This window comes from Giraffa tippelskirchi, chromosome 5 (assembly GCF_054371585.1).
Source record: "Giraffa tippelskirchi isolate mGirTip1 chromosome 5, T2T-mGirTip1v1.2.pri, whole genome shotgun sequence".
Classification (NCBI taxonomy): Eukaryota; Metazoa; Chordata; class Mammalia; order Artiodactyla; family Giraffidae; genus Giraffa; species Giraffa tippelskirchi.
Window position 1 is genome coordinate 111817748 of NC_137279.1, and position 18588 is coordinate 111836335.

Here is an 18588-nt window from a genome sequence, read left to right on the forward strand (position 1 = left end):
GCTCCAGCTGCGCAGGCCTGGGCTCACCTTCTACAAGGGGTCAGAGAGGGCAGGGGATTTAGAGCATCACTATCCATAGCCAGTGTCCTCAGCAAACTATAACCAATTGCCTGGCACTGCCACCCCACTCAGTGTCCTCCTCTGCTCTTTTTGGATGTGACTGGAATGGTAAGATGGAGGATGATCAGATGAGTGTCTGTTTCTACCCTTCTCAGCAGTGATAGACATGGATGAGGGAGAGCAGAGTCCCAGAGGAGGAACTTTGGCCCTGAGCCAGTCTCATCCTGACAAGCTGGAGCAGGGCTTTCCTGTCCTGATTTACATCTTGGAGCTCCAGGCAGCCTCACGGGAATTGTTAGCAAAAAGGAGGGTCTGGCTGCTCACTGCTCAAAAGCCAATAAAGAGACCAGGTTGGTTAAAAGGAAAGTTTGCTTTATTTCAGATGCTGTCAACTGGTAGAGAGGCCGGATGTCTTTCAAAAGGCCAACTCCCCCCCGCCCCCCACCCCAGCCCCTAACAATCAGAGGGCAAGAGCTTTTACAGGTAGTTGGGGGGGGGGGCTACATGCACATCTTCAGATTGGTCATTGGTGATCTGACCAGTGTCATCCTGATTGTTTTAGGTACAGATAATCTTCAGTTCCAGGGTCAGTTTGTTTTCATTTCTTTGAGGCCAATTCTCAGAACTGTGGCAGCATATGTCACGGCCACAGTCTGGTCATCATGTAGTTAACTACTTTCATCTGGTGAGGGTTTCAGTAGCTATAAAACAGCTCACAATATATGGCTCAGAATATTATCTGTGGCCCTTGAGAAGGAACTAAAAGTCCTTGACTATGCTTAATGACTACATTATTATTACTTGGTCTCCTTCGACTGTTTTTCTTTGTTTCTGCATGTTGTCATTTCTCTGATTAAACGTCAATTCAGTTGCTCAGTTGTGTCAGATTCTTTGTGACCCCATGGACCGCAGCATACCTAGGCCTCCCTGTCCATTACCAACTCCTGGAGTTTACCCAAACTCACATCCATTGAGTTAGTGATGTCATTCAACCATCTCATCCTCTGTTGTCCTTCTCCTCCCATCTTCAATCTTTCCCAGCATCAGGGTCTTTTCCAATGAGTCAGCACTTCGCATAAGGTGGCCAAAGTATTGGAGTTTCAGCTTCAACATCAGTCCTTCCAATGAACACTCAGGACTGATCTCCTTTAGGATGGACTGGTTGGATCTCCTTGCAGTCCAAGGGACTCTCAAGAGTCTTCTCCAACACCACAGTTCAAAAGCATCAATTCTTTGGTGTCAGCTTTCTTTACAGTCCAACTCTCACATCCATACATGACTACTGGAAAAACCATAGGCTTGACTAGATGGACCTTTGTTGGCAAAGTAATGTTTCTGCTTTTTAATATGCTGTCTAGGTTGGTCATAACTTTCCTGCCAAGGAGTAAGCATCTTTTAATTTCATGGCTGCAATCACCATCTGCAGTGATTTTGGAGCCCCCCAAAATAAAGTCAGCCACTGTTTCCCCATCTATCTGCCATGAAGTGATAGGACTGGATGCCATGATCTTAGTTTTCTAAATGTTGAGCTTTAAGCCAACTTTTTCACTCTCCTCTTTCACTTTCATCAAGAGGCTCTTTAGACTTATTCTTTGACTAAATTTTTTCAGACAGAGGCAGGCTGAGGACATAGTGGGGCAAGAACTTCAGGGTCCTGTTCCATTTCCGAATGAAGAACTCAGCTATGGGCCCCACCTATGACTCTAGTCTTAATTTCAGAACTGACTGGTCTTCTTCCAGCAGAATCATGGCTTCACATAAGAGTATCCTTCAGGGCTATTTCTGCACCAATCACAGCATCCTCCATTAGCTTTTTAGCCTGAGGTGTGTTTCTCTCAATATCCTTGAATCCTCCTGCACCTCTGAACTTGGTCAGACCAGTCTTGACCCTGGAAAATACAGAAACCAGTGACCCCATCCTCCCCAATCCCACATCACCACCCCAGTACAGCAGTGAAACTCCTAAAAGGTAACAATAAGGCAAAAAATGGAGCAGGAGCAGGATATGGAAGGGAGAATTCACATTTATAAACAGCCTTTCCTGCACCAGCAGTTTATAAACTACAGCTGAGCTAACTTCTTATCTGGTATCTGGGATATACCTGTCTTGGGAGGAATAAAGGAGGGAAAAGGGGATCAAACTCTTGCTGGCAGTCATAGCTGTCCACTTTAAAGCTCTCAAACATGTTTATATAAAGATCCACAGAAGAACTATTTTGAGACTTTGTCTCTATTTCCTTTCAAAGAGAGAGAGAGGTTTGGGCACAGAGGTAAAAGCTGTCTGAGAATCTCTGAAGGCTCTCACTCTAGGGGATGACACAGCAGCCGAGTACAATACTTGGAAAGAACTGTTGAGGGTGAGAAAAGAAATGGAAGCAAAATTAACCATCTCTCCATACCTCCACCCTTCCCTTCCACCTATGAAAATTATTTGAAGATGCTGGAAAGAGCAGCTCTTGCTCTGCATTTATTGGTCAGGCTGGAAAGAGGAGAGGAAAGCTAGGAGGTGTCTAGAGAATGATTAGAGGAAGAACTGGATGAATTTCATGAAGGAGAGTCTTGTTAAGGACTCAGGCCCTGAAATTAGAGAGGTATGGTTTCAAATCCTGGCTATGCTATCTATGAGCTGTGTGACATAAGCTTTCTTTTTGCATCTGTGTAATCGATTATCTACCTTGTAGAATGCCTAGAGGGTTAGCTCAGATTATACATTTAAGTTAGCACATGCCAGCAATGGGTATTTGTTGTTATTATTATCTGAGACACTAAACCTACTCTAGACCTGATATACCACGTAAAGTATACAGACAGAGAACATGTAGGAAGAAAAAGGTCCTGGGATGAGAGAGCATCAGTAGGTTTGCTGAGAAGACATGATGAACTGGTCTTGAGTTCTTAGTCCCTGGGGGAGGCATGCCCAGACCTGCCATGCTGAGCAAAGTCAGAGGAGTCCAAGACATTGTCTTCTCTCTTTCCCTTTCCCCATCAAAACTTGCCTTGATGACAGTTGTTTACAGTTAAGTCAAAATTTAAGCTAATGTTCTATTCCTCCCCACCACCAAGGCCATTTGCAAGTGAACTCTTTGGTGTTTTGTTTTATTTTTTGGCAGAAATAAAGTGTTGATCAATTATTAAAGAAAATTAAGGTAGGGAAATAATAAATAGTGAACAACAAGCAGGGAAAGTATTTGAAGGCAGAGAGCATGCATGCCCTCACTGAATCATACCCTATAGGTGGTAAGATGTGTAGGAGCTGAGGCCAGAGGAAGGTAGACCAGATGCCCAAATCAGGGGTGGCATCTTTGTGGAATCATTAAAGTCCATAAAGAGGGGGAAAGAGTAAGATGGCCCTAAAGGAACACTGGGGAACTCAGACTGTCTCCCTCTCCATTTTAACTCATCACTTTTCCTTTTAACTTAATCTATACCTCCTTTCATTCTGTTTTTTATCCAGTGGCTTTGAAGTTGCCTTGTAAATATTTTTCAAATCTCATTAGGCAGAAAAACATTCTCTCTGCCCACTGAGTGAGCATTAGGCTGACATTTCTCAGTACCTTCAGTGCCCTCCTCCATTCTTCCCACTTCTGAGCTCAGAAAACAGTCATCTGCCTACAGCAAACACAGATCTGGCCTCTGTAGACTCAGGCCTGTTGGGCAGAAAAAAAGGAGCTGGATAGAGTCCTTTTAGGATTCCCTACCTAATTAATGAACACTAAGGACAGGCTAGAGAAAACAAGCAGGGACTCCAAGCAAAATAACAACATTAAAAAATATAGATCATCACCTTGTCTTTACATAACGCTTTGTATCTTCCATAATTCTTATCTATTTACTTTCATATCTATGTTAGTTTCCTGGGGCTGCTGGAAACAGTTCCACAAACTGGGTAGCTTAAAACAACAGATATTTATATTTTCACAGTTCTGGAGGCTACAAGTCTGAAATCCAGGTGTTAGCAGAGCCATGCTCCCTCTGACGGAGAAGGCAATGGCACCCCACTCCAGTACTCTTGCCTGGAAAATCCCATGGACAGAGGAGCCTGGTAGGCTGTAGTCCATGGGGTCGCTAAGAGTCAGACATGACTGAGCGACTTCACTTCACTTTTCCTGTTCATGCACTGGAGAAGGAAATGGCAACCCACTCCAGTATTCTTGCCTGGAGAATCCCAGGGATGGCGGAGCCTGGTGGGCTGCCATCTATGGGGTCGCACAGAGTCGGACATGACTGAAGCGACTTAGCAGCAGCAGCAGCTCCCTCTGAAGGTTCTAGAGAAGAATCCTTCCTTGCTTCTTCCTGGTTTCTTGTGATCCCTGAAATGCTTGATTTTCTTTGGTTTGGTCACTGCATCACTCCACTTTCCAATATGGCCTTCTTAACCTGTGTGTATCTCTGTACATCCCTTTCTCCTCTTCATAAAATCATTGGTCATCGGATTTAGTACCCACTCTAATCCAGTATGATCTCTTCATAACTAATTACATCTGCAGATCCTATATCCAAAGAAGGTCACATGCTGAGATTTTAGGCAGACGTATTTTGGAGGGACCCTGTAATTGCTACCATGTTACTCCCAGAGATCTTGTCTTTTAACTAGCCCCTTTCAGGCAAGTATTCAGCTATGATCATGAGAGTGTACTTACCATTCACTCCTTCTTCCATTTCTGCCTCCAGCTGCTCAGTGGTAGAAACTTTCTTTTCATCCTTGCAGATCATATTCAAATATACTTACCACAGATTGTGTCTTTTCAGCTAGGTTCCCCTGAAAGCAGACCCTGAAACAAAGATTTGACTGGAAGAAGTTTCTTTGGAAGGCAATCCCAGGAAGCACCTGTATGATATATGGGAGTGGAGGAAAGGGAAAGATGGGAGTCAACGCAGGGTTTGCCATTGCTCAGTGGGCAACTGGGGTTCACTTTTCCTAGGGACTTCCAGGAGAGTGTGTAGAGCAATCTCAGAATTGATCTACCTGAGGGATTAAGTTACATCCTGGTTAGCCAGACATTCTGGAATGAAAAGTCAAGTGGGCCTTAGGAAGCATCACTACAAACAAAGCTAGTGGAGGTGATGGAATTCCAGTTGAGCTATTTCAAATCCTGAAAGATGATGCTGTGAAAGTGCTGCACTCAATATGCCAGCAAATATAGAAAACTCAGCAGTGGCCACAGGACTGGAAAAGGTCAGTTTTCATTCCAATCCCAAAGAAAGGCAATGCCAAAGAATGCTAGAACTACCACACAATTGCACTCATCTCACACGCTAGTAAAGTAATGCTCAAAATTCTCCAAGCCAGGCTTCAGCAATACATGAACCGTGAGCTTCCAGATATTCAAGCTGGTTTTAGAAAAGGCAGAGGAATCAGAGATCAAATTGCCAACATCCAGTGGATCATCAAAAAAGCAAGAGAGTACCAGAAAAACATCTATTTCTGCTTTATTGACGATGCCAAAGCCTTTGACTGTGTGGATCACAATAAACTGTGGAAAATTCTGAAAGAGATGGAAATACCAGACCACCTGACCTGCCTCTTGAGAAATCTGTATGCAGGTCAGGAAACAACAGTTAGAACTGGACGTGGAACAACAGACTGTTTCCAAATAGGAAAAGGAGTACGTCAAGGCTGTATATTGTCACCCTGCTTATTTAACTTATATGCAGAGTACATCATGAGAAATGCTGGGCTGGAGGAAGCATAAGCTGGAATCAAGACTGCCGGGAGAAATATCAATAACCTCAGATATGCAGATGATACCACCCTTATGGCAGAAAGTGAAGAAGAACTAAAGAGGCTTTTGATGAAAGTGAAAGAGGAGAGTGAAAAAGCTGGCTTAAAGCTCAACATTCAGAAAACTAAGATCATGGCATCCGGTCCTATCACTTCATGGCAGATAGATGGGGAAACAGTGGCTGACTTTATTTTGGGGGGCTCCAAAATCACTGCAGATGGTGGTTGCAGCCATGAAATTAAAAGACGCTTACACCTTAGAAGGAAAGTTATGACCAACCTAGATAGCATATTAAAAAGCAGAGACATTACTTTGCCAACAAAGATCCGTATAGTCAAGGCTATGGTTTTTCCAGTGGTCATGCATGGATGTGAGAGTTGGACTATAAAGAAAGCTGACACCAAAGAAGTGATGCTTTTGAACTGTGGTGTTGGAGAAGACTCTTGAGAGTCCCTTGGACTGCAAGGAGATCCAACCAGTCCATCCTAAAGGAGATCAGTCCTGGGTGTTCATTGGAAGGACTGATGTTAAAGCTGAAACTCCAATACTTTGGCCACCTGGTGTGAAGACTGACTCATTGGAAAAGACCCTGGTGCTGGGAAATATTGAGGGCAGGCGGAGAAGGGGATGACAGAGGATGAGATGGCTGGATGGCATCACCGACTCGATGGACATGGGTTTGGGTGGACTCAGGGAGCTGGTGATAGACAGGGAGGCCTGGTGTGCTGTGCCTCTTCATGGGGTCGCAAAGAGTCGGACACAACTGGGCGATTGAATTGAACTGAACTGAACTGAGGGGCTAGGAAGCTGTGTTATCTATGCCCTGGCTGCCACCTGTCATTAGTTGAAGAGTGCTCCCAGGAGCACTAGTCCAAGCCACAATGTGCACAGGCTGAGCAGACTCCTGCAAAAAGAGAAAGCCCCAAGTCTGAGAATCAAATGCTTTCAGGAAGGAGCCAGTAGCTTATTGAGGAATCAAGAGTGTTAAGAGGATGTGGACATAGGCACAACTATGCTACACTCTGCTACAACTAGGAAGACAAGTCCCTTTCTAGAGTTTTCTAGGTTCCTCTTACATAGAAAATGCTCAATAAAAAGTTGTTGGATTGAATTGGCACAGATCATCTGAATAAAGCAATAAAGAATAAAGAGTGTTCATTCAGTCATTAAACAAAAATTTGTGAAATATTTACAACATTTCATGCACAGTATTAGATTTTAAAGATGGCAGCCCTGTGTAAATTTGTGCTTCGTATGGATTAACAGCCAATCAGCCAACGGTTTTCTTATCAGGGCATTCTAAATTGTTCAGACGTGTCTGACTCTTTGTGATCCTTTGGACTGTAGCCCACAAGGCTCCTCTGTCCATGGGATTTTTCAGGCAAAAATACTGGAGTGGGTTGCCATTTCCTCCCCCAGGGGATCTTCCCGACCCAGGGGTGGAACTCACGTCTCCTATCTCTCCTGCATCACAGGTGGACTCTTTACCTGCAGAGCCATATTGGGGCTTCCCTAGTGGCTCAGATGGTAAAGAATCTGCATGCATTGCAGGAGACCGGGTTTGATTCCTCGGTCAGGAAGATCCCCTGAAGAAGGGAATGGCTACCCATTCTCCAAGAAATACTCCATATTCTTGCCTGGAGAATTCCATGGACAAAGGGGCCAACCAATCCTGGCCATCATCTATTACAACCTTGAGGTCTTCCAGAACTGACCTTGCCTGAATCAGCAAATACAAGCTTTATGCGTCTCTGAAAGTGAAAATTCACTGTAGCACATGGAACTGAGACTGTCTTCCTATGCTCTCTCGTTAAGTTCTCATTCTTTACAGTTCTCAGATTCACAAAGCAGAAAAGCCCTGAGTAGGTATTCTGGACCAGCAATGACAAACACGTCTCAAATGTTTGCCGACTTCTGTCCTGGATTTTGACCAGTCTAGGAAGTTAACTTGGTAAATTTGAACTTTATTACTTAGTAGACACAAAAGAAAATGTTACTCTTGACACTGAGACCTTATCCATCCATCTTCCCTACACCCCAAACCACCTCACTCCAGTGTAACTTACTGCTCCTTTTAAGGAGATGTCCCATAACAGAAATCTACCCCTTGCCTCACTCCTTACTTCGGAAAGAATTATTCTCTCAATGTCTCAGTAATACAGCTTCTCTCTGCCATCATTCCAGAGTGAGTCAAGCTCACAGTTTAGACAATTCCAGAAACATCCCCTCTCCCAACAGCCAAACAGTCTAGTGAGCAACAATCCCCAAGAGTAGACTTGTCAGAGACCAGAGCAGACTCGGGCAACAGATTTTGCATTGTGTCAAACCCTACTTCTGTCCTTGCATACTGAGGAGTTCCCTGTCTCCCTGCCTCCCTCAGTCCCTTGATGTGCGCTTTTAATATTCATCTCCTTCTCCCTCTCTGGATGTGAATTAAAAGAGCAACTTGCAAGGCAAACATGGGGAAAATAACAGATTGCTGTTGCTCATTTAAGCTCCAGCTCAATAGAGTCTGATAAGAGCTAGGAGGTTGGTTCCCCCTCCCAGTTGCGGGTGGGGAGTGGGGGGCAAGATAATTACAGCACCTTGGATCTGCTCTGAGCTCAAGGGATTTTATGGATGAAAATGCATTTTTCTTCCTGAAGCTTTACTGCCCAGTGGAACCCCAGAGTCTAGGCTTGTCTCTCTGACATATAATCTTAGAGAATTTACTTCACTTCTCTGGGTTTCATTTTGTTTCTCTACCTGAAAATGGAAGGAAAAAAAAGGCAAAGAGTCTTCTAAGTGAACTGTAAGGCTAAATAAATGAGTAAATATGAAAGCATTTTGGAAAACTATCTCCTGTATTCTTTCTCTTTCTCTTCCCCCATCCCTCTTTCCATCAGCAATTAAGTCTGATTAAATAACTTCCATTTAAACCAATGAAATCCTCCTCTAAACATAGGTCCCACTTTAACTATCATCTATTTCTTTTCTCCCCTTTGAAGTCAAATGTCATGAAATGTTGTCTATATTTATCTTTGTTTTCTCACCTCCCACTTCTACCCCTCAGCACACTACAATCTGGCCTGCATTCCATCACCCCCTGGGGAAACCGTCCTTGTCACTGACAAAAACAGACCCTGTTGCTAAATCCAGTTAATACATTTTAATTGGATTAAAATTTTCAAATATTAGTTATTATCTATGACTTTTTTTTCAGCTGGTGATTTTTTTCCTCATGTGTTTCATTCTTTTCTTGGGCATCCAAATATCACCTTCTCTAGGTTTTTCTCCCAAGTGTCTGGTTAAGACTTCTTAAACAAGTTTCTTGGCCTGCCATTAAATGTCAGTGTTTCCAAAACCCTCTTTCATCCCTGATTTCTTTTCTGTTTGTTTGTTTGTTTGTTTGTTTGGCATGGCATGTGGGATCTTAGTTCCCCAACCAGGAATCAGACCCATGCCCCCTGCTTTGGAAGCATGGAGTCCTGACCACTGGACCACCAGGGAAGTCCTCAGCCCTGATTTATCTGGGCATAACTCCTGTATTACCAGTCTATATCTTCAGCTCAAATCTGTCTCCAGAGGTTTAGAATCACATACCTAGTGGCTTACTGGATATCTCACAGGTCCTTCAGACTCAGCATCATTTTTTCCCACTCGATGCTTTCCTTTTCTGTTTATAGTCTAGAGAACAGAAATACTGTGAGCCTCCTTCCCAAGCTAGAGGACTGGAAGTAGTTTTGTATTTCTCTCTCTCTTTTTGACCCCATATATCCAATCAATACCCAAGTTCACCAGTTCTTCCTCCCTTTCATCACCTTCTCCCCACCCCACCCCATCCATGTCTCCCCCACTGAAAGCCATCGTTCCCATTTCTTTACCCTAATAGCTGCAACCATCTCCAAATGACCTCCTTCTCTCAGCCTTACCATCTCCCAATTTGTTCTCCGCACTGCTTCCAGGACCGTCTTTCCAAAGATGCAAATCTGATCATGACACCCTCCTTCCTCAAACAGTTCAATGACCCCTCACAGTCATCAGGATAAAGCTCACTCAGGAGTATGGTATGGAGGCCTTTCTTGTTCTCATCTCTCTGCTGTTACCCCTGGAGCTCTCTGTATCACTTGCCCTGTCCTTGCACTCCCCCATGTATACTATGCACACATGCACCCCCATTCTCTCCTCTGATCCATCAGCATGCTCTTCCCTCTTCCAGGAATGGTTTTCCCTCTACCCCTTATCTCCATGGTCTGGCAAATTACTTTCTGTCCTTCAAAACTCAACATATGACATGATCCTCTACATAGAAAACCCTGAAGATTCTACCAGAAAATTACTAGAGCTAATCAATGAATATAGCAAATTTGCAGGATATAAAATTAACACACAGAAATCCCTTGCATTCCTATACACCAATAATGAGAAAACAGAAAGAGAAATTAAGGAAACCATATCATTCACCATTGCAACAAAAAGAATAAAATACTTAGGAATTTATCTACCTAAAGAAACAAAAGACTTATATATAGAAAACTATAAAACACTGATGAAAGAAATCAAAGAGGACACAAATAGATGGAGAAATATACTGTGTTCATGGGTTGGAAGAATTAATATAGTGAAAATGAGTATACTACCCAAAGAAATCTATAGATTCAATGCAATCCCTATCAAGCTACCAACGGTATTTTTCCCAGAACTAGAACAAATCATTTCACAATTTGTATGGAAATATAAGAAACCTTGAATAGCCAAAGCAATCTTGAGAAAGAAGAATGGAACTGGAGGAATCAACCTGCCTGACTTCAGGCTCTACTACAAAGCCACAGTCATCAAGACAGTATGGTACTGGCACAAAGATAGAAATATAGATTAATGGAACAAAATAGAAAGCCCAGAGATAAATCCACGCACCTATGGACACCTTATCTTCGACAAAGGAGGCAAGAATATACAATGGAGAAAAGACAATCTCTTTAACAAGTGGTGCTGGGAAAACTGGTCAACCATTTGTAAAAGAATGAAACTAGAACACTCCCTAACACCACACACAAAAATAAACTCAAAATGGATTAAAGATCTAAACGTAAGACCAGAAACTATAAAACTCCTAGAGGAAAACATAGGCAAAACACTCTCTGACATAAATCACAGCAGGATCCTCCATGACCCACCTCCCAGAATATTGGAAATAAAAGCAAAAATAAACAAATGGGACCTAATTAAAATTAAAAGCTTTTGCACAACAAAGGAAACTATAAGCAAGGTGAAAAGACAGCCTTCAGAATGGGAGAAAATAACAGCAAACGAAGCAACAGACAAACAATTAATCTCAAAAATATACAAACAACTCCTGCAGCTCAATTCCAGAAAAATAAACGACCCAATCAAAAAATGGGCCAAAGAACTAAACAGACATTTCTCCAAAGAAGACACACAGATGGCTAACAAACACATGAAAAGATGCTCAACATAACTCATTATTAGAGACATGCAAATCAAAACCACAATGAGGTATCATTTGACACCAGTCAGAATGGCTGCTATCCAAAAGTCTACAAGCAATAAATGCTGGAGAGGGTGTGGAGAAAAGGGAACCCTCTTACACTGTTGGTGGGAATGCAAACTAGTACAGCCACTATGGAGAACAGTGTGGAGATTCCTTAAAAAACTGGGAATAGAACTGCCATATGACCCAGCAATCCCACTGCAGGGCATACACACCGAGGAAACCAGAATTGAAAGAGACGCGTGTACCCCAATGTTCATCGCAGCACTGTTTACAATAGCCAGGACATGGAAGCAACCTAGATGTCCATCAGCAGACGAGTGGATAAAGAAGCTGTGGTACATATACACAGTGGAATATCACTCAACCATTAAAAAGAATACATTTGAATCAGTTCTGTTGAGATGGATGAAACTGGAGCCCATTATACAGAGTGAAGTAAGCCAGAAAGAAAAACACCAATACAGTATACTAATGCATATATATGGAATTTGAAAGATGGTAACGATAACCCTATATGCGAGACAGAATAAGAGACACAGATGCATAGAACAGTCTTATGGACTCTGAGGGAGAAGGTGAGGGTGGGACGTTCTGAGAGAATAGCATTGAAACATGTATATTATCATATGTGAAACAGAACACCATTCCAGGTTTGATGCATGAGACAAATGCTCAGGGCTGGGGCAATAGGATGACCCAGAGGGATGGGATGGGGAGGGGGGTTCAGGATGGGGAACACATGTAAACCCATGGCTGATTCATGTCAACGTATGGCAAAAAACACTACAATATTGTAAAGTAATTAGCCCCCAACTAAAATAAATAAATTTATTAAAAAAAGAAAAGAACTCAGTATAACTATCATCTTTTTGGGGAATGCTTCACAGCTGGGTTTAAGTCCCTCTTGAGTGTTCCTCAGCATCCCTGTGGGTCCATCCCCATGGCAATTATCACTTGGCATCACAGCCACCTATTTACTTGTGTATCTTCCATCAGACTGAAAACTCAGTGAGGGCAGTGACTGTGCTCCTGTCATGAGCATCTAGTCTGGTCTCAGGCATGAAATACTTTTATCCTTAATAAAAGTATACAGTATGCTGAAGGAAAATCATTATCACTGCCTAATAAATGAGAAAACACCCAATTTGTCCTATTTGGTTGAAAGAGAAGCTGTGGCATCAACAAGAAAATGGGTGTGAGTAGAAATCAGTGGTTATTTTCACAGTCATAGAGCACAGGCTTGCTTCATTGTTCTGTTCATGTCCAACTCTTCATGACCCCATGGACTGTAGCCCACCAGGGTCCTCTGTCAGCAGAATTCTCTAGGCAAGAATACTGGAGTGGGTTGCCATTTCTACTCCAGGGGATCTTCCTGACCCAGAGATTGAACTTGGGTCTCCTGCACTGTGGGCAGATTCTTTACCATCTGAGCCACCAGGGAAGCTCTAATATCCACACTCCTCTCTAAATATGCTATTTCTCCCTTCAAGTGAATGCATATTTATAAGCTGCACTTGAATTGAAAAGCTAGTGGAGAGGTGCTAACATTAACTGTGTCTGGACTTGTTTATGCTCTTTTTTGCTTTTCATTTGACTTCTCAATTCGTGCACATTCTATCAATATTCTCTGTCTCCAGCTTACTGATGAGTAAGAAAGGGCTGAGAGGAAAAGGAGTAAGGGTTGTCCTGTCTTTCCCTCTCCTATGTCATCATTTTCAGTGTGAGTGGTTGGTTAATTCAAGAGAAGTAACATGAGCAAGGATAGGATAGGGTTCCTTAGTCATTTGTGGGCTAAAACATTATTGCAGTCTGTTTTGGAAGCAAGTTCTAGTCCAAATGGAAAGTGTGGCTTCATGGAGGGGGGAGCTGTTAGCACCTCGAATTACTCAACCACATACATAGCACATTTACCTTGTGTTTTCATTGAGTGTCTCACACCTCATGACTCCGGGAAAATTCTGTGCTCATGGGACATCACAAACACTATAGGAAATTGGGACAGAGGCCAACACACATCACACAGTACTCCTCTCACACACATTCTCTCCATCATCCTATCAGACTTTACCTACAAAAAACTGTAAGATAAAATTATTAAGAATTTCAAGATGGTGAGAACAGAACATTAAACCAAGCCTGGAGCCTTCTGAGGGCAGTTTGTGTGCTTATAAAGCTGACCCTGCTCCTACCCCCGTCACTGTGGCAGACACACCAAGCCATCTCTGGACAACGCCCCTAGTTTATCTGCCCCAGACTGATCCCTCCTGGCTCCGGGGCCCTTCCCTCTTCCTTGAGTGCATCCTGATTCATTCTCTGGCTCAGTTCCCTTTCAGTCTGTGTTTCCGGCCCTTTGGGATCAGGGCTCATCCCATACTCCTCTCTAGGAAGTCGGCTCCATGCTTGACTCTCGGCTCCTGATTTGGGCATTTCCCTCAGTGTCAGGGAAGAGTATCTCACCTTCAACCTCTGCTTCACAGGACTCATCATTGGTGCCAATCCCCCTCTCATTTTAGCTTCACCACCTTCTAGTCAGGGCAGGAGAATTCAAACAGGACCCAGGTGAACACACACACACACACCCTTCACTTGACTGTTTTTCCCTTCCTATCACTTTACTACAAGGGTACTTCTAAAGATCACATTACAAATTCAAAAATTGCTTACATCGCATCTCCTCAATCATTTTGGGGTCATTGCTACACTGACTAATCTTTTTCTTCTCAAAATCCTCTCCTTTGGCTTCCATTATACTGAACTATTCTTGTTCTCCCACACTTTATTACTGTATTTTGGAGTACAGCTCTTCTGCTCCTGGCTGTCAGTTTCCTTTAAGACTCAGGTCTTTACCATCAGCTCTTTCTCATTTTCTTAATTCCCATTCCTCTCAGCTCTTGGTCTAGACCTTCCATTAGCGCCTCAACCTGAAGCCACGTTCCTTCTGTGAGTCTCAGTGTCCTAGTCCATGAAATGAGAAGTTTAGACTGAGGCCTTACACTATTCCTCTCATTTAAACCATGTGTCCTCTCACAAGCTGAGTCTCCTTCCTGATGACCCTAATTCTAGTGAAACCTCAAACAGAAAGCATCAATGTTCATGTATATTTACTTTTCTCACTAACCAAGAAATTAAGGGACAGAGCTTTTTTTTTTTTTACATTAGGATCTGAACGTGCAGATCCTTTTTCTTTTACATTAAGATCCTTTATCTGGAGTCCTAGGTGAGTTTTCTATTCATTCAGATTTTCAAAATAAAGAACACAACAGTGGGAGGAAACCTCAGGTTACAGCATACATCTCAGCAGGCAAATTACAGATCTCTAGTTTAATCAATCAATCTGACACAGCTTAAGCAATAAGGCTATATTTATACATTTATCTGTTACCCTTCTGGTCTGTTTATTGCCCAAGGAGTAGCTGACTTACTCAACTCCAGTCTTTGAAAGATTTAATTCTTTCCTAATGAGTGACAAATCTCTTCCCAGTGGGTCCTTTCTGCTGCCAACTCTTCCTCAAGCCAATAATCCTCTAGCTTCCTCCTCTACAACTTTTAAGTGAGTCTTTTCTGGAACCTCTCCATGGCCTACTACATTTGCCTGAACCTGAATTCCATCAACTCCCTTTTTACCCACTGGAAACGTTGACAACCAGTATTGTTTTCCTGGTATTACAGTTTTTAATAACTCAATAAACCATCCTAATCGTGAAATCAACAAGTATAAATTATAATTTTTTATGGAGTAACTACAACTCCCCCCTTTTTTAATTTAGATGGAGGAAAAAGAGCATATTTGGCATTTAGATTCAGATTGAGGAGGTAAATTTTTTCAAAATCATAATCAGATTCAAATTATGAGTCATTGAGGGCTCATTAATTCTCTCAACCCTTCAAACCATTTCTTTCTGCACCCATTCCTTTCCAGTCTCAGGGCATCTACAGGGATCTTTGGCACAGTTCCTTTAACTCATCTCCTTGTCCCTAGTCTCTTCCTGGGCTCACCCTGCAGACCCCAGACCCCAGACAGTGATCTTCCTCAGACATGGCCCACCTAATGTCCCAGCCTCAGTCCAGCATCTTCACTACTTGGCTTCCCAGGGTACCCAGGACTAAGTCCAGTTTCTGCCCCTGGCTATAGTAGGAACAGAGTGAGTGAAATGGTAGGAAAAGCATGAGTTTGGAACCAGACAAACGAGGTAGTGATTCCAGCTCTACCATGGCTATCCTGAGATACTTAACCAAAGAGCTCTGTGATTCTGGAATATTTAACCTCTTGGAATCTCAGTTTTCTATTAAATGGAAATAATGATATACAGTCCTCAGTATTTGGGGAATAATTAAAAGGAGTGATATATGTAAAATGTTTAGTGAGCAGTGCTTCTAAAGCTCTAGTTGGAGCACAACCAGTAAAAGCTCCCACTACCTGCCTTCCCAACCCTCATCCTGACACTGGATAGAGGTCTGCCTTGTGCCCCTCTTCATATGGTTCAGGTAGGTCCACTTCCTCTCTGCAGATAGATAAAGACCTTTTGAAGGTAGGGGCTATGATTCATATTTCTTTGAAATTCCCAAGAGGGCACACTCTGGGAGCTCAATAAATATTCATGGGATCAAAAAGAAGGCTGCAGGTGTGGTATCATTATGTTAGGGGAGGGAGGGCTGTGTTTGGGGAGCTTCCCATCTCGGTAGTGTTTTTCTGAGGCTGATATTATAGGAAAGTTTCCACTTCCGTAGTACTAACTGATCAGTCCAGGTAGCAGAGGCATGAGGTTGGGCTGCGAGGCAGAGAAACTGCCTGGAAGCAAGCATTCATCGATATATGCTCTGTCATCGTTTGCCTGATTTCAGGTCTCTTCTCTGAGTGGAATTCCCTGGGTGAGCAGCATCTCTTTCTCCTCCTTCCCTTCCGTCCCTCACCAAGATCCTGGCAGGACATGTTGAACATAATTTGGGAAGAAGAGCCTGTGTTGTACAGCATGGTACATGATTAATAGGATCCCTGGGGTAACAGGACCCCTCCTAATAGTCCCTGGTAGCTCAGCTGGCAAAGAATCTGCCTGCAATGCAGGAGATTCCGGTTCAATTCCTGGGTCAGGAAGATCTGCTGGAGAAGGGATAGTCTACCCACTCCAGTATTCTTGGCTTCCCTGCTGGCTCAGCAGGTAAAGAATCAGCCTGCAGTGTGGGAGACCTGGGTTTCATCCCTGGGTTGGGAAGAACCCCTGGAGAAGAGAACCGCTACTGACACCAGTATTCTGGCCTGAAGAAGTCCATGGGGTAGCAAAGAGTTCGACACGACTGAGTGACTTCACTTGGGATAACAGAGACCCATTTTGTTTGTGACTTACGTGCTTGTTTTTCAGAAGGTTGTGTGGTAGCATCAAAAGATTCTATAAACTGTTGGTCAGGGCAATGGTTCTAAACTCGGCTCTCGCCAGATAGCTGCCTTCAAATCCATTCCTGCTAGTGACTGTGTCAAGGCACCTTTTAGGAAAGATGGTCCAGTCAGGAAAATGCATCCATGTCACAAAGCTCAATAGAAGAAACTTAAAGAGAGGTTGTTTGTAATTATTTAGTCACTAACTCATGTCTGACTCTTTGTGACCCCGCGGACTGCAGCACACCAGGCTTCCCTGTCCTTCACCATCTCCCGGAGTTTGCTCATCAGTACTATATACTGTAGGAAGTTAAAGGATCATAGCGCTTACCAACCCTGGGCTGCAGAGAGAGGGAGGGTGTGGTGTCACCTTATCCCAGGAGCAAGACCATCCTGTGGATAGAGGAGTTGGAACTAAGATAGAGCTGCCAGTGGTGTCCAGGGTCACAGAAGAGATACAGACTCTCCCTGACTCTCCTGCTCAGACTAGCAACTGGGCCTCCTGAATTCTCTTGGTCTTCAGTCTCCTGCCAGTGCCTCTCATTCACTCAGAAGCCAGAAGACAAAGGAGCCTGGGACACATCATTCTCAGGGGTTTGCCCCTGTGGTGCAGGGGAGAAGCACTGGACGTTAAATACCAATGACTAGTATAGGGCTGTGGCCTGACCACCCCCATTGTCTCCACCAACCCCCACGGCCACTCCCAATAAGCAATCTAATTTTTAAAAATGCCTTCTCTGTAATTTCATCTTTAATATAAGTCTGCCAGCTCCTTCTTCCAATCAAGATGTCACCCTCAAATTTCTCCATGGAAGTCCTAAGCTGGGGCCTTCCCTACCATCTCCAGCCTCACTCTACTGGCCTATAAAGTAAGAAGGGTAATGAGACCTCAGAATTCTCTTATTTCGTTTACTCCCCAGAACACTTCAGGCTGAACTGTCCCAGCCTGACTCTGGCAAAACCTCAGCACTCAGTTTCCATGTGAAGCTGGACTTAGCCAATAATTTTTCACGCGACTCTTGAAGGTCACAGAAGTTGGAGGTTTTCAATTATGAGAAGGCTGGGTGCGAGAACGGCGGGGAGCCGCCAGGAAATGACAAGCGGTCGGCACAGTCTTTTTAGGCTGGGGCACGTTCCAGCTGCAGTGATGAATGTGCTCAGCCTCCTTCGGTTGGCACCAACCTGTCAGCCCTTGATAAAGAGCTCACCAAACACCGTGCTAATACGAACAAGAATAAATGGGATAGGATTTCAGCTCCATTTGAAACACACTGCCTGGGAGTAATCTGAACAGGCAAGGTGAGGAGACAGGTCCTGAAGGACAGGAGTCGCCTGTGTGTCCTTCCTGCTATCTCTAGCGAGTTTCCCCTCCTGTCCACTCAATTTCCCTAAAGTAATCAGTCCTGGTTATCTCAGCAAGAAGGGACTCCTTGGGAGATAAATGACAAGAAGACTATGAATATGCTATCCTCAAACCTGCTTCCCAGGTGGCACTAGTGGTAAAGAACCCGCCTGCCAATGCAGGAGACATAACAGACGTAGGTTTGATTCCTGGGTCAGGAAGATCCGCTGGAGGAGGGCATGCCTACCCACTCCAGTATTCTTGCTTGGAGAATCCCATGGAGTTTGGAGGGGTACAGTCCATGGGGTCATAGAGTCAGTCATAGGCGACTTAGCACGCATGCAAACCCAGAGCAGACACCAGGGGGCGCCTTGGCTGGAACCGGACAGAGGGCCTTGAAAGCCTTTGGGAGAACTTTGGCGTGTTTCTGAAAACAAAGTGAAAGTCACATCCGACTCTTTGCTACCCCACATAGTCCATGGAATTTTCCAGGCCAGAATACTGGTGTGGGTAGCTGTTCCCTTCTCCAGGGATTTTCCCATCCCAGGGTCTCCCACATTGCAGGCAGATTCTGTACCAGCTGAGCCACAAGGGAAGC

At 43.8% G+C, this 18588-nt stretch overlaps 1 long non-coding RNA gene across 1 annotated transcript; it reads right to left on the bottom strand.

Moving 5' to 3' along the window:
* Positions 1-415: 415 nt before the first annotated feature.
* LOC145507038 (uncharacterized) lies at positions 416-16753 on the bottom strand. Its single transcript, XR_014054517.1, has 4 exons — positions 16620-16753; positions 4701-4832; positions 3615-3707; positions 416-1949 (listed from the first exon to the last, which is right to left on the bottom strand). It is a non-coding gene; the product is annotated as an uncharacterized LOC145507038 (long non-coding RNA).
* Positions 16754-18588: the final 1835 nt, after the last annotated feature.